Source organism: Propithecus coquereli, unplaced genomic scaffold (assembly GCF_000956105.1).
Source record: "Propithecus coquereli isolate 6110/MARCELLA unplaced genomic scaffold, Pcoq_1.0 Scaffold58, whole genome shotgun sequence".
In the NCBI taxonomy this organism is placed as follows: Eukaryota; Metazoa; Chordata; class Mammalia; order Primates; family Indriidae; genus Propithecus; species Propithecus coquereli.
In genome coordinates, this window is record NW_012151729.1 from 4,563,742 (window position 1) to 4,579,615 (window position 15,874).

The window sequence follows — 15,874 nt, forward strand, 5'->3', positions numbered from 1 at the left end:
GACCAGGAAGTTCTACCCTGCCTTTGGTAAGCACAATTCAAGCACTGACCAATTAAGGAGTTGTATTGTCACAAATGTCACAATTGAAACCTCAAGGGTCCACATGCCAAGCATAGGCCAAATCACACTGGGGTAGAGTATTGAGTTTTATATATTCACATACTGGAATATATTATAGAGGTGAAAATAAATTTTCTGCACAGGTGGCGCCTGGCAGATTGGGGGAAGAGCATAGAAGATACAAAAATCCGATTTTCTTATGGTCTGTATGAATTTTCCTATCTTTGTGGCCCTGGAAAATGTCTCATCCTTATATTTGAGTTCTGAGATATATCTGGTTATAATCTCAGTGCTCTATATTTGCTTTTGGTTTTCTGGGGGCATATGGTAAAAAGTGAAAACAGCTGCATTTTCTCTCCCAATTGGTGAAGCTATGTCTTATTTATCTAGTTTTGCCTGGCTTTCTACTGGTCAGTTTACAAAATTTTAATTCCTAATTTCTGTTTCTGGGATAGGGAAATACAATTCATTTTTGCGTATTGATCTGATATCCTCTTATCATAATACGTTTCCTTTTTAGTTTTAGTAATTGCCTTTTTAAATGTCCGTTTCTTAGGAGATTATACATAGTCCATCTAACCTTTTGCTAATACAGGCAATTTCAATTTTCTTTTTAAATCTTGAACACTCTCTCCCTTTGTCTCTTATTTTACTGGCTGGGATCTTCTCATGTTATGGGAAAAGCAATCAAGTTTTCTGCAAGAATTATGATGTTAGCTATGGGTGACCCGTGCTGCCCTTTATCAGACTGAATAAATCTACTGCTGCTTCTTGCTGTCAAGATGCATTTATCATTAATAGCTGTCTATTGATGTGGTCATATGATTTTCTCTTTTATTCTGTTAATGTACTAAATTATATTTCTTAGCTTTTGGATGTTGAAATAGGCTTGTATTCTTCCAATAAATTCCACTTGATAATGGTCTTTCAAAATTTTATTGTATTTATTTGCAGATATTTCTGTCAATATATGATATAGCTCTTTTATATAGTAAGTTTTCATTGACTACTTAATAACACATCAAGCCTTTTCTAGGACTCAATTCTGCACTTCCGTAGTGTGTGTAATGTCAGTCACTATTTTAAGTATTCTGTATATGACAAATCATTTAAGAATTACAAGCAGCATGCTTCATTTATTCCTTCGCACAAATGAGACAGCTTATGCATTAGAATATATGCAATTTTATGAGACCACACACTTATTGTGCCATAAATCTAAAACTTAAAGCACAGTTGTCTGGCTCAAGATTCTTAGCACTTAAGAATAAGCTACAATAATCATTTTGTCATTTATTTTCCTTGTTTAAGGGGGAAATCACAAAAATTTGAAAAAAGTTAAATTTCCATTTATAAGTGTGTTTAAATTAATATTTGTGTTATACTATATATATCATGTAATATTCCAAAAAATAATAAATTGGTTTATAAATAATGACATTGAAAAAAGTACAATTTAAATATTATGTGAATGTAGGTAGTCACAACTAAGTTTGAATCATATTTCCATTAAATAGGAAAGCTCTAGTTTAGAGAAGTATACAGATTGATCATTGATTAATGGGGCTCCAGAGGTCATTCTATGGCTCTAGCTGTGCATTACTATCATCTTGGAGACCTAAAAAAATACTAATGACTAGAATCTAATGTAGAAAATTGAATCCCAGTCTTGGGCAGGAATGTAGGCACTAATATTTTGACAAAGCTCTCCATTTGGTTTTCATATCCATCTAGGTTTAAAACTACGGAGGTTCTAGCCATATTTGTAAATCGTAGTTCCTGGAATTCTACTTTTCTTGCCTTCGTTCTCTTGAGTCTACACAGCTCCCATCATTGGAAAGATTTTACATGTTTCATCTAATTCAGGGTCTGTAAAAGGCTTATCATTTATCACCTCATTCATTTGTGCCCTACGGTGGACATGGTCTGTCCCCATAGTTTCCATTGTAGCTATAGCTTTGATAACATCTGTATGAGGCAAGTTCTCAGCAACTGCCAGGACACATGATCCCTCTGTTTCTTATCTGCCCTGACTCGCTTTTACCTTCCTTACACAGAGACCTTTAAAAGAGACTCGTCCACATAGTGGAGGGAGGTGAGCAGGCAACAGTGAACACGACAGCCAGTTTCCCTTTGTGCCGTTCCTTCTTTTTGAGGTGGGTAATTTGGGGAATAAGTTATGGTGGATTTTATGTGTAGAATTGCTGTCAGGAATTCTCCCTCTCTGCTCCTTCTGGGAATAACTGTTCCAGCTTCTATGGAGAATAAAGTAAACTCCCAAAAGTGCATGCATTCTTTAATGCTACACGGAAGTTTATTCTGAGCATTTTCCATATGTATTAGTTTACATGCTTCTTTCTTGTTGATTGTAGTAAAGCGAATAGTCTTCCCTATTGAAGAGTAAAAGAATATGGAAATTCAGGGCTTGTATCTGCACTTTCTCAAGTGGAAGAATATAGGGAGTGGTCATCATTTCCAATTCTGTTCATAGAAGCTTCGTGGGGCTGTATGTCAAAATTATTGTCAAAGTTTCTCCACAATGTTTTTCAAGGGTGACTGAGGAGGTCAAATGGCTCACTTCTCTTGGTGGATCAAAGCCAGTTTTGTCATCATGTTGGCAATTTGTCTTTGTTCCGGTAAGTAAATTCTCTCACCCTGGGTAGAGTATTCTTCATGTATTAGAAAATGCAAGCAAGATTTGATGTAACTTGGGAATTGAATTGCTTATTCCATTTGGTTTAGTATCCTTGAATTGATAATCCAAACAGAACACAGGGCAAATGACTTTTTATTATTTACATTGATGAATCCCCTCCCATATTATAAAAAGAGAGAAATTGTATAGTGTACATGAATGGCCACTGAATTCTGAGATAGGGAAATTCATCCTATTCACACCTCTACAGGTAAAGTTCCTCCACTAGATCCTTTCCCTATTTTGGAGGTCATATTCTCCAATGGAATTTGTTAGAATAATCTCTTTCATGACTAATATTTTTAGTTATCAATTCGAACATCAAAGTATTTTATCAGGAAGGTCCTCATTGATACCTCTTGGGATAATTAATAAAACCCATAATTGTCTCATAATTTCATAGTGAGGCACTTATGTGGACATTGGAAAAAGCAATGAACATAGTGGAGGAAACATGACTCTTGAGTTCTGATTAATTCTCTTCATATTTGAGCGACTTTATGCAAGTAACTGTGCTCCTTGGGCTTCAGTTTCCTCATCCATTAGATGTAGATAACAAAGAAAACACTATCTTCAGGGGAGGGTATTGTGGGTTTAAACAATATAGTGTATCTGAGACCGAATTAGATCCACTGTATGAATCAGCACTTTTCCAGTTGCAAATTGACTTTCCTTTACACAACCAGTGCCAAAGAAGGCTCATTTCATAGCTTGTTGTTTTGTCATTGAAAGACCTGCATCCATGTTGTCTTAAAATTGATGTGCATCTATCATGGGAGACACTAAGTAATTTAATTTTTTTTATTTGTGCAGATGCTGTTGTGTCTCAGACAACTGATGACAAAATAGAGGTAAGTTACCTCTAATTTTTAGGAAGTTGAAAACATTTAATGTTTTAAAATGTTTATTGTAAAATTAACTGTTATATGGAAAATGCTCACAATAAAATTGTGTATTATAGTATAAAACTCTAAGTTATTGCCCTCTGCAAGAGAAAATATAGAAATTCCAGCCCTTCAGAAGCACTCTTATTCACATACACATTCTTCCTTAATTAATAACTGTGTGGTAGTCTGTGGTATGGAAAAGCTAGAGATAATTCAATCTTTTATATGTTTGCATTTAAATTATAGTCAAGATTTTCCAATTGCAGACATTGCTTTAGTGAATAACCTTTTTCATGTGCATTTTCAAAGTCAATTTCTATATGTGAGAATGTTAGGATCAAATGTAAAACTATGTGTAATTTTGTTCAGTGTTCCTGTAAATTTTACCATATGGGAAAGTATATCCTCCACGAGGACTGTCCTAGTTTGCATTTTTATAGACAATGGTGGGAGTGACTTGATCTTCACAGCCTTGCCAACAGAGTGGGCTGTCAAGGATTTCTAATTTCTGTAGACCTTGTATGTGAGAGTGAAAATTCTGTTTGTATTTTTCTAATTATGAGTGAAATTGAACATCTCTTCATATATTTCAGAGCCATTTTTTCAATGTTCTATAGGAATTTTTTGATTATACATTTTGAAAACTTTCCTCTTGGGCATTTGGTGTTTTTATCTCCTTATTTTTTATGAGTTTTGAAGGATGTCATTGCTTTATTATGCTATGTCGTTGAAAATATCAATGTCTTGTAACTTGATTATGATGTTTATCATGAACATTTTATGTGGTTAAATTTGTCTTTTCTGGTGTATAAATTATGGAGATTGAGTCGCAGTTAGAAAACTTTCAACTTTCTGGCTTTAGAGGAATTCACCCTTGTTGATTTCTGTTTCATTTCTACATTTAACTCTCTGATATGTCGGGCGTTTATTTTTGAATATAGTGTGAGGGGTATAACTCCGATTTTATCTTATTTTCCAAATGGCAAATATGTTTTTCCAGGATGATTTATTAACATGTCCAACTTTGTGCCAGTGATTTGAGATGCCACCTTTACCATATATTAAATTTCCGAATGCACTTTGCTCTATTTATTGAGTCTATTCTCCTCCACTTCTGTGCCTACTTATTTGATTTGGACCACATTGTCAAATTATACAAGTTTTTAAAAAATATTTCAACATCCAGTAGAGCAAATCCATGAAGCCTATAGTTTTTCCTTTCTAGTGTTTTCCTATTATTGAATGTCTATTTTTAGCTCTAAAATAGACATCAGATAAAGATGTATAATCATCTTATCCAAAAACATGGAATATCTTTCAAATTGTCCGAGTGGACTTTTGTATTTTTCAGGACTGTTTTTCTTATTCTTTATTCTTTTTCATATAAGAGTTACATTTGCTTGTTAATTGTACTCCTAGCTGTTTTTAACATTTTTAATTATTATGAATACATAATAGCTGTATAGGGTACATGTGATGTTTTGATAGAGGCATAAAATGTGAATTAATCAAATCAGGGTAATTGGGGAATCCATCACCTCAGGTATTTATCATTTCTTTATTTTTTTATTTTAATTGCTGTCATGGAGTCTGGCTGCTGTGTTGCCCAGACTGGAGTGCAGTGGGTATTCAGGGTTTTTCTTGTCATTTTAAAGGGGCTTTGCCTAGCACTAATTATATCTTCCAATTGAATATTTTTAGCATATCTAAAGGCAATTGAGTTTTCTATGTTAATTTTATGTCCCATTCGTGTACTAAATTCTTTCATTGTTTGATGTAATTTTCAATGATTTCCCAGATTTCCCCATTGGACTGTCATATTATCTGCAAATACGTACAATTCGCAATTTCACTTTTTGTTTCCCTTTCTCATGCCTCTCATTGAATTCTCTCGTTTAATACATTGGCTAATACCTTGAATTTAAATACAATATTTAATAATATTGCAATTATGGACACCCCTGTCCTTTTTATTTTTATGTTTTCAATTTAGCAAAAATGCCTCTAGTAGGATGCTGACTTAATGAGATATGTGTATGTATGTGTATGTGTGTGTTTGTGTGTGTTGGGGAATTTTACATTAAATGCAATAATTCTTAAATATTTTATTAAAAATTTATGTTGAATTTGTCAAATGCTTTTAGAGCACTCATAGAGAGATAATCTTCTGATTTTTGTCCTGAGCACTATAATATGAGGTGTTATATGAATGTCTTTTTAATATTGAATTAACCTTATATGATAGGAATACATCTCATTTGGACACTAAGTAATGAATTTTTACTTTTTAAAAATTCATTTGTTTGATTCTGTTGGCTAATATTTTATTTAATAGCATATGTGATATTAGCCTAAAATTAATTATAATGTATTGTTTATGTCAAATTTAGGTACATATATTGTACTTGATTCATTAAAACATGGAATTTTTCCTTCACTTGTCTGTTCTCTATAGCAGTTCATATGACATAGTGGGCTGTCTGATTTAGAGAATTGCATTCTCTTCTGAAATTCTTTGGGTCTGATGATTTTTTTGTGTGTGATTTTTCCTTTAGTAAAAGGTTTTCGTTTTTAAATGGGACCTAGTGTTTTTAAATTTTTTACATCCAATGGGGTTAAGTTTGACGAATTGTGTTTTTGTGAAAGCTTCCCCATTTCTTCTGGAATTTCAAGTTTACTTGTAATGAGGTATAAAAAGTAGTCCTTTGTAAATTTTTCTAATTTACTATATTTTAGTAACTCTTTCCTCTAATTTTATATTGCTTTGTTGTGACTGTGATATTTTTCTTAATTATTTTAATTTCTTTGTTTATTTTGTATTTTTGAAAAAATAACTTGGGTTTTGACGGATTACTTACAAAATCCACTTATTCATTTGTGGTTCTATCTTTGTAATTACCTTCTTTCTGCTTTTGTCATTTTAATTATTTATTTCTATATTTTTATTGGAAATTTAACTCATTTTTCATTTCGTTCCATTTTTGTTGGTATAAGTATTTAAGGCTATGAGTTTTCCTTTGATCACTGTGTTAAATGCATCAAATTAATTCTAATATGAATTGTTATCATTTTCATTATCAATGAAATAATCAATATATATTTCATTATATTTTAGGAATACTCTAATTTCAGTTTGTGTCCCTTTCTTTCAAGTGTTGTTTAAAATATGTTTGTTCATTTCATAGTTTGATGAACATTTTGCTTTTTGATTTTGTTATTCCTTTTTAAATTTCATTGTGATCAGAGTGTTATTTATATAAACTGATCTTTCAATCAAGTTTGTTTTATGTCCTTTTTAAAAAATCAGTTTCTGTTCTAGAGCTCAACTTTGGATTCATGGAGTTTGTTTTAACCTCCCCAAATGTTTGCTAGAGGCTGTTTAATTCATTTTGTTCTGAGTATTTCATTAAAGTTTTCTTCTGCTTCATGCGTTTCTATTTTGGAGGTAAGGTGGTTTCAGCTGCAGCTATTTGGTTCTCAATTTGTTGCCTGCTTGTTTTCTTCTCGTAAAAGTTTTACATAGATGAAGACCACATTTCTTTTTCATGTTTTTGTGGACATAGTTGGCTGTTAATGTGGGTTGGTTTGCAAAGTTCCTAGTGAAAGAATGCCCTCTTTAGTCAGTACAGCAAAAGGTAGTCACTTCAGTGAGGCAATCAAAGGTGAGTGTGTGTTTGTGTTTGTGTGTGTGTGTGTGTGTGTGTATCTTTGTTTATTTTAGTGGTATTATCCTTTCGCATGGCTTGTTTCTCTTTTGTATTGCACTATTCTAAAGGTCTTCCACTTTCTTCTTGTCATTTTTACCACCCTGTTTCTGAAGGTTTCCTTTCTCTTTCTCTCTGCGAGTTTCTCCTCCTCCCCCTTCTCTTCCTCCTCCTTCTTTTCTTCTTCACTTTTTTCTCACCTAGAGGTAATGCCTTTCTGAGATTTTCACATTAAATCTTACTTACTTTGAATTTCCAAAATCCTTCCCTCTAAACATTTCCTTGTGTCCAGGTCTCTTTTATAGTTTCTTGTATAAATAATGTGCTTTCTCCAGGAGATTTTGGCTGAGTCTTTGGTTTTCAGTTCCCCTCTTATCTCTTTAGAGTTTGTTTTAGGTTTTCGTTTACTCTTCTGTGGCCTTCCTACAACCTGTTCCCCCACCCCCTATTTTTTGCAAGAAGCTTGCTTCCACCGGGAGTTCAAGTGAAAAGCCTACCAAAATTTCCTGATTGTTTTTGTTCATACAGATAATGGCAGGTCAGCACTTTTGTTCTGTCTCCTGGTTGTGCTGAGTACAAGTCATTATGTGGTCTTACGAGTTCTTCTTGTTAATAAGTCTAGTTTTTGGAGGATTCACAGAGAGATTTAAGTGGCCCCCATTGCATATGAGTGACTTGGAATTTAAATGTGCATTTTAAAATATCATTTTAGTTTTTGCTGTCAGTGTATGTTTGTTTATAAATAAATTTACTGAGGCATATTACACATACCATATAATTCCTTCAATTAAAATGGGTAATTTTATGACTTTTTAAAGTTATTTTACTAAGTAGTAAAATCATCATCAGAATTCAGTTTTAGAACATTTTTATTTCTATGATTAAATTCCATTTGTCCATTTACAGTTAATCACCATTCCCAGCACCCCTATTTCAGGGAACCATTAACGTAATTTCTTTTCTACAGATTTACCTTTTCTAGACATTTTATGTAAATGGCATTGAGGATACGTGGGTTTTTACTGGCTTCTTTCACTTAGTATAATGTTTTCGATGTTCATCATTGTACCATTAATCAAAACTTAATTTCTTTTTATCAATGAATAATTTCCTAGTGATATCACATTTTATTTTTCCATCAATCAGTTGATAAAAATTTGGGTTGTTTCTACTGTTTGGCTATTATGAATAGATTTGAGGGTCCCAAGACATTCTAAGCAGAAACAAAATATTTAAGAATCCACATCCAAACACATTGTTAGCAGAACTATAAATCAGTGAATTCAGAGATGGTTTAAGAGTATCCAGAGAGAAAGACCAGTTACCTACAAAGGGATTAGACTAAGATTGTCAGCTAACTCCTCAACTTTAAAGTTGGAAGACAATGGCAGTCTTCAATATAGATCCAAAAACCTAAATAAAATCTTAGCATATACAGATTTAGCAATGTTTAAAAATGTTTCCAAAATACAACAAAGCTTATTTTACTAGCAATCAACGATTGACTCAAAATAGTATACAATCATCATGATATTAATAAATTAAAGATTAGAAAGTTATATGCTCTCAATAAATAATTGTAAAAGCTTTCAATGAAAGTAATCTATATTTGCTAAAATATTTTTAGAAAACTAGAATGGGTTATAATGTTTATGTATACACATTTCTAAAACTTTCAAAATTAAATATTACAAGATTTTATGAATAACTGCATGGATGGTTAAACTATGAAGAAAAGCAAGTGAATGATAAATAGAAAATTGAGTTTAATGATTACCTCTGGGATGGGAGGGGAATGTAATTGAGGGAAACACCTGCTAGGGAAGGCTACGAGGTTATGAAAATATTTTATTTTTTAATTTGGTTTTTGTTATAAGAATTTTTGTTTTGTTATGGGCCTATAATAAAAACATATAGATTGTTTTCTTTTATAGGTATGGCATTTCATAATAATGTAGTAAGAACATTGTTTTCAAATATGTGCGCTATGATTACTTCTTTGTTGTCTGTCTATTTTACAGCCAAACTGTAGAAAATATTTAGCTCGGCCATTTGGTTGCAGCAAGAAATACAGGGCAGTCTGTGGATCTGATGGCAAAACTTATGGTAATGAATGTATGTTATGCAGAGCACAAAGGTAAGAGCACAATAGTAAACATTTTCTCTTCTCATTGAAATAACAGTCTTAGTATGCTAAAAACTACCAAGTTTCTCTTAATCTACAGCCTTAGACAGTGAACAGCTGTTTTTTTCTATTAAAGCCTCAGGATATGCCATTAAACTTTACCCCAGAACCCACACTTCTAAAAGTAGATTAACTTGAGCTATGTACATGATGATTCTGGCTTGTTTTCAAATACTCCAATTAGTGAACCATACTTTATATAATCTTTCATAACAACTAGAAGTGCACTAATGTGATGTAAAGTGGGTTACTAGATGGATGTACTGTATCTCTCTAATCCTCTTCTTCCTCGGCTCTGGGTGGGTCCCTATACTGAATCAGGACTGAGAAAATAGCCCCACTGCAGGACAGAGGACATGTGCAGGGTCTGGGGAGCAGCAGAGCACAGCTGTTTGAAGAAGTAGAGTCCAAGCGCTACAGTTTATGCCTTGTTCAAATGTTGAGTCACTGAGAAGCACTGTGGACATAACAAGGCAATCTGATGTATTGCTATTTTTTGCTTAATTATTTTCTCTCTCTACAGAGAAAGCCAAGGTGAAATTACTTTTAACCACTTCGGACCATGCGAAACTTTGTGATGTGGCGCTATACATCACATAACTCCTGTTGTAATCATATTCTGATGTTGGAGTCTGCAGAATGTTAGTCTCTAGTGCCTTAAAGTCCTAGTTAGTAGGTTATTCTTTTTTGGAAACCAAGATAGACTACAATATTGAGATACTCTTGTAACTCCAAAATCTTGTAATTTCAAACTTTTAATTCTCTCTCAATTTCCAAATATATGATGAAACTGTGAAAAATGTTTTTTCATCTTTGTGTCTGAATTTTCTAAGTTTTGCTCAGAGGATATGTATTGTTTGTGTTAAAAATGAACATGGGGGGGGTGTGATGGGTTGGGGGAAGGGGATTTGCACAGGCAGTGGGAGGCCAAAGGTGCAGCTGCGACAGCAGAGAGGCCTTGGCTGCCACCTGACCACGTTGGCCTTAGTGCCCTGCATGCACGGCGGGGTGGGGGAGGCCAGGGACACAACGCAACGCCCTGGTTACTGCCCGGTTTCCAAGAGTTGCCGTCCACAGTGCCACGTGCTTAGGCAGATCCAGACAGAAACCACAGGGGTTAATCCGGGAGCTACCCCCTCTGCCCCCTCCCACCATCCCAGTCTCCTCACTGGACCTCGAGGCCACCAAGGGGGCTTGGGAACGGGGAGCCCAGGACTGAGCCCTGAGCACCTGAACCTCCTCGCGCCCACCCAACACTGGGCCCAGTGTGACTGGGGAGGGGCCGGGAGGTTGAGGGAGGAGCCTCAAAAAGGCTCTGAAATGCTGCAGCCCCAGCCTGTTTACAGCAGGTGTGAGTACCCCCCCACGCCCCCCAGCCCCTAATTCACTTCCACTTGCCTGAGCCTCAGCCCCACCGGGAGGATGCTGGAGAAGGCAAGGCAGGTGGTCTCGCCATTTTTAGCACCAAGAGTTGAGTGGTGGGATGGGATTTATGGGACTCATGGGCCAGGGGCTCTGCTCCCACCTCCATGCCCTGGACCCGCCCAGCCAAGAGACCTCACCACCCAGCCACCAACCCCAGCTCCTGCCCTTGCTAAACAAGGGCACCCCTAGGCCTTGGGCTAGGGCGTTCCAAGTGGTGCTCTCATCCCCATTTTACAGAGAGGAAACTGAGGCATACAGAGGCCAACTCACCTCCCAAGGTCACACAGCCAGAATAGTCCAAGTCCAGCCCTTGTGCGCCATCCCATCCATACCCCCTGTGCCCGCACTGCCACCCCAACCCCTGGCACTCCCATCTGAGTGTGACTCTCTCCTCTCCTTTCTCCCCCATGGCCCTCACACCACCCCAGGTCGAGACCCCTCAGCAGTGGGCATCCCGTTCCATGTTCAGCTCTGCTGGTGTCCACCCAGGGCCGTCTTTAGGCCCAGCGCTGGGTGCAGGCTCCTGCAGAGCAGACGGCCACAGACCAATACGGTCCGCAGTGGAGATGAAATGTAGCTTCCTGAGAGCAAGAAGGCGCTGACACCAGTTTAGCCTTGGTTGGGGGGTGGGAGGAGGAGGTAGTCAGGGAAGGCTTCCTGTAGGAGATGATGCCTAATCTCAAAGAGGCACAGGAGCTGCCAAAGGAGGCCAGAGTTAGAGGAGCTCATCACATCCATCTTTCCCTACTGCCCCCCCAGGTCCCCCACCTCCCCAGCACTCCCCTCCCTGACCTCCCCTGCCCACATCCATCCTCCTCTGCCACCCCCCTGCAGCCCGGATGGGGAGGGTGAGGAGGGAATGCAGCCCCACAGACTCTCGGACAAAGACAAAGTGCTTGGAAGGAAAAGAAATAAGGTGAATTTCATTGTCTTCATTCCCAGATACTGCCTGAGAAATAAAAACAAAATGCAACTCCAGCTGGGGACGGTTTACCTGGCAAAGCTTTCAACTAGAGGGACTGAAGGGTGGACACAGGCCTGGAGCCCTGTGGGCGGTGGAGAAAGCGGGCCCTGTCCCCGGCAGCGGAGCAGTGGGCAAATATAGTCCCCATGTAGGGTGCTGTGGTGGGGCCGCCCGGCCGACAGTGACCCCGCGCTCAGTGCGTGTGGGTGCTCTTCCCCAGCCTTCTCTCCTGTTCCCTGATAGCCCGGGAGGCAGGGCGAGCCTCCCTTTCTGTGCACAAAACTGAGGGGCCCGGCCGCCAGTCCTCGGTTACACAGCAGAGCTGGGATGGAACCTGGGGCTGTCTGACTCCAGAGCCCCTTCGCTTGCCCGGCCCATGCCACAGTTCGCAGGGCTGTAGGAGCAGTTCAGAGGAGGAAATGCAGGCAGGGTCACCCCCTGCACATCCAGCTACCTCTGCTCACACCTCCAGGGACGGGGAGCTCATTGCTCACAGTCAACCATTTCCATGCATTTCCATTGTTAGAAATGCCCACTGCTGCCCTCACCTCTGGCCTGGTTCCTAATCTCTGAGCAGGAGACTAGGAGGCTCTGGAATGATGGGACGGGACTGGAGCCACAGCCCATGGGGCACTTCAGCCCTCACAACCTCAAGCAGACTTTCCATAAAGAACCTTCCAGCCCTGGTCAGGTTGGGATCAGGGCATTGCCTGCTCCATACCTCCCCCGGAGCCAGGCTGCTGGGTGCAACCCCTGCCCTCCGTGCCCAGGTGTCCGTGGGCGGCGCCCTCCCTCCTCCCCCCTGGTCTCGTGCTGGCTCCTGTGGGCCCAGGCTTTGCCCCTGACACAGCCTCACCTGAGACCAGTATCCATGAAGGACATGTCGTAGGGTACTATGCTGGGGCCTGCCACCACCCAGCACCGTGCCTGATGCCACCGTGAGGGCCACCCCTGGTCTGTGGGCTCTGGGGAGGGCTCTGAATGGAAATGGACATGGCCAGAGGACTGGGAAGGCTGCAGAAGGGGAGGGAGGGTCTGGCCCCTCCCAGCACCATGGTGCCTTCAGGGAGTCCCTTGGGGTCCCTACTGGACCTTGGAGACCCCTGCTCCCCAAGCCACTCACAGCCCTGGGCACAATGTCAGCCCCTGTTGTTGCCAGGCCCAGATGGGGCTTCCCCTCTCCCCACAGTGCTCCCAGGAGGGTGTCACTAGGCCCATTTCACCGATGGGGGACGCTGAAGCCCGAGGCACTGCGCTGTGGCTCCAGAAGCAGCGGGAGGCCCAGGCCAGGCCGGGCTGACCCCGTGCAGGGACCTGGGTGCCTCCTCCTTCCCACTTCGCTCCGGGGTTGCCCTCAGCAGCCCCTGGTTGGGCTTTTTCCAGAGCCAGGGCTGGACGCAGGAGTCCCGAGTGTTTGCTCAGGCTGGGCTGGGGCTCCCAGCAGGCGAGGCGGAAACGGCCCCGAGATGCTTGTCCAAGCGGGGGTCAGGCTCCTCTGCCAGGAGGGAGGAGGCCGGGCCAGCGCTTCGTCACATACCCTGACTGTGCGGCTATTTGCTGTGTGCCCGCGGGCAGTCAGCCTTCTCTGAGCCTCAGTCTCCTCCTTGGAAAAAAAGGCAGTGAGACCTTGACTTCTCAGAGCTGTTGTGCAGCTTAGATGAGACAAGGACCGAGAGCGCTTCTTCCTGCGTCCTCACGCATGGCGAGCGCTGGGAAGACAGCAGTACTAGTATGAATATTATTAGTAGTAGCAGCCATTTTAAAGCCACAGCCAAGTTTTAATCCCTACATTCTAGTCCTAGGATCATTCTAGCTCTAAAACTCCATTTTCTCCATGTACTGGCCACATAGCAAGCTAGAAGGACTTGGAGAGACAGAGCTGTCTAGGTGGTCATTGAGATTTGTCACTTCACCAAACAGGGAGGGTCACAGGGGACCACTCTGGTCCTCCTCTGAGACAAGTAGCGTCCATCTGGGCCTCTCAGTCACATCTGAGCAGCCACGTCCAGAGAGGACCCTGCCCTTGTCCTTTCCAGCCCCACACCACACGTCCCCAAGTGCACACCACACGTCCCCAAGTGCACACCACAGCCACGACCCTTAAAGCTGTCGTAAAGTCCAGGCTCCTGCCCGGACCTGCTGTCCCCGCCTCCCTGCTCCTGGGTCTGCTGGCCCAAGAAACTCACCCAGCCCAACCTACCTCCCAATCTGTCCCCCACAAACCCGCTCCTGCCTTCATCTCCCTCCCCTGCTTCAGTAAATAGCGGCTCCATCCTTGCAGTTGCGTAGGTCAAAACCTTGGCCTTGAAGTTGTCCTTTCTCCTTTTCTCACACCCCACATCCGATATGTCAGTTCTAGCTACATCTATCTGCATCTGCCCCTTCTGCCAGCTGCACCCCAAATCCCATGGTTTAAGCCACCATCCTCTCTTCCCTGCAGTGGTACAACCACCCACTGACCCGGGTCCCATTCACCAGCGTCCTTTCCCTGCAGTTAGTGCAGCAGCCTCTGTACTTGGCCCTCTGCGGTCTTTTCAATGTAACTTCCCTCTTATCTCCCTCTGCTCATAACCTCACAATGGCTCCCGTATCACTCAGAGTAAAGCCCAAGTGGCCAACAGGCCCCTGCGTGACCTGGGTCCCCATACCCCTTCTCTTTCCCCTTTGCTCACTGTCCCAACCACACCGGCCTCCTCCCTGTTCCTCACACACACCAGCTACGTCCCTGCCTCAGGGCCTTTGCACTTGCCATCCCCTCTGCCTGGATGCTCTCCTCGCAGACATTCACCCCTCACCTCCTGACGTCTGTGCTCAAACATGACCTCTCAAGAGGCCTTTCCTGACCACCCCATTTGAAGTTGCCCTCCCACCTGTCTCACCACTTCCTGTTGCCTCCCTCTACATAGCCCTCATGACCACCTGACGTACTATTGGTAGTTTGCCAAGTCATCCCGGTGTGGCTGGGAAAAGTCAGAGTGCTTGCTGTGGAAGGCCTCCCACAGGACAGCACAGGCTCGGACGGAAGCTTCCTTCCCACCTTCTTAACTCTTCCAATGGGCTAGCAGTGAACGAATATTTCATTTTAAAGCCTGTATGTAGCTTTTGCCTTACTCTAGGCAGTATTCTAAGTACTTCATATATATTGATTCATAAGATTCTCAGAAGAACACAGTGAAGTAAGCATTTTACATCCCTTATACAAACGAGGAACCTGGGCTGATCTGCCTTTGGAAAGGCACCACCTCCCTGCACCCCCTCAATGGGGATGGGTTCTTGGCCCTGATCACTCCTGGCTGCTTCACAGCTGGGAGGCCGTCAGCATTTTCATGACAGCTCCCAGCTCGCCATGGTTTACAGCTCAACCATAACACAGGCCCTGGGCAACATGGGGCACCTCTGAGTGGTTTACTTGCTCACCATTTCTATATTTAGTGCCATTAATGCTCACTGGCCACGTTTTCAGAGAGAAAAAGGAGGAAGAATTGAGGGGCGGGGAGTTGGTTAAATTCTGTGTTTTGTTTTTGGTTTTAAACATGCAGACCTATTTTTCCGTTGTTTTCTGAGATTATTTCCCAGTCCTTAAAAGGTTCCGGAGCAGCTGGCAGTGTATTCTGTGAGTGCTCACTGCTAAGCAAGAGAGCCTAACCCCTCGCAAAGCTGCCCTCTTCTCTTTACAGTATGTGGGTGCTTCCTGGTGACAGAGCTGGGTTTAAAGGGCACCCGGGGCTGAGTATGTGACTAAGGGACAAAGACATCAATTACTTAATATTTCACATGATTTGGGCAGAGCTTCAGGCCAGGTGTTCCCACTCCCTCTGCCTGAAGATGGGACCCCCTCTGAGACCTCCAGCCAAGGGCCCTGCAGGGCTTCTCAAACGTTAGTGTGCACATGAGTCACGTGGGGAGCGTGTGGAAATGCAGCTTCCGATTCCGTGTGTGGGGCCTGGGCGGCAC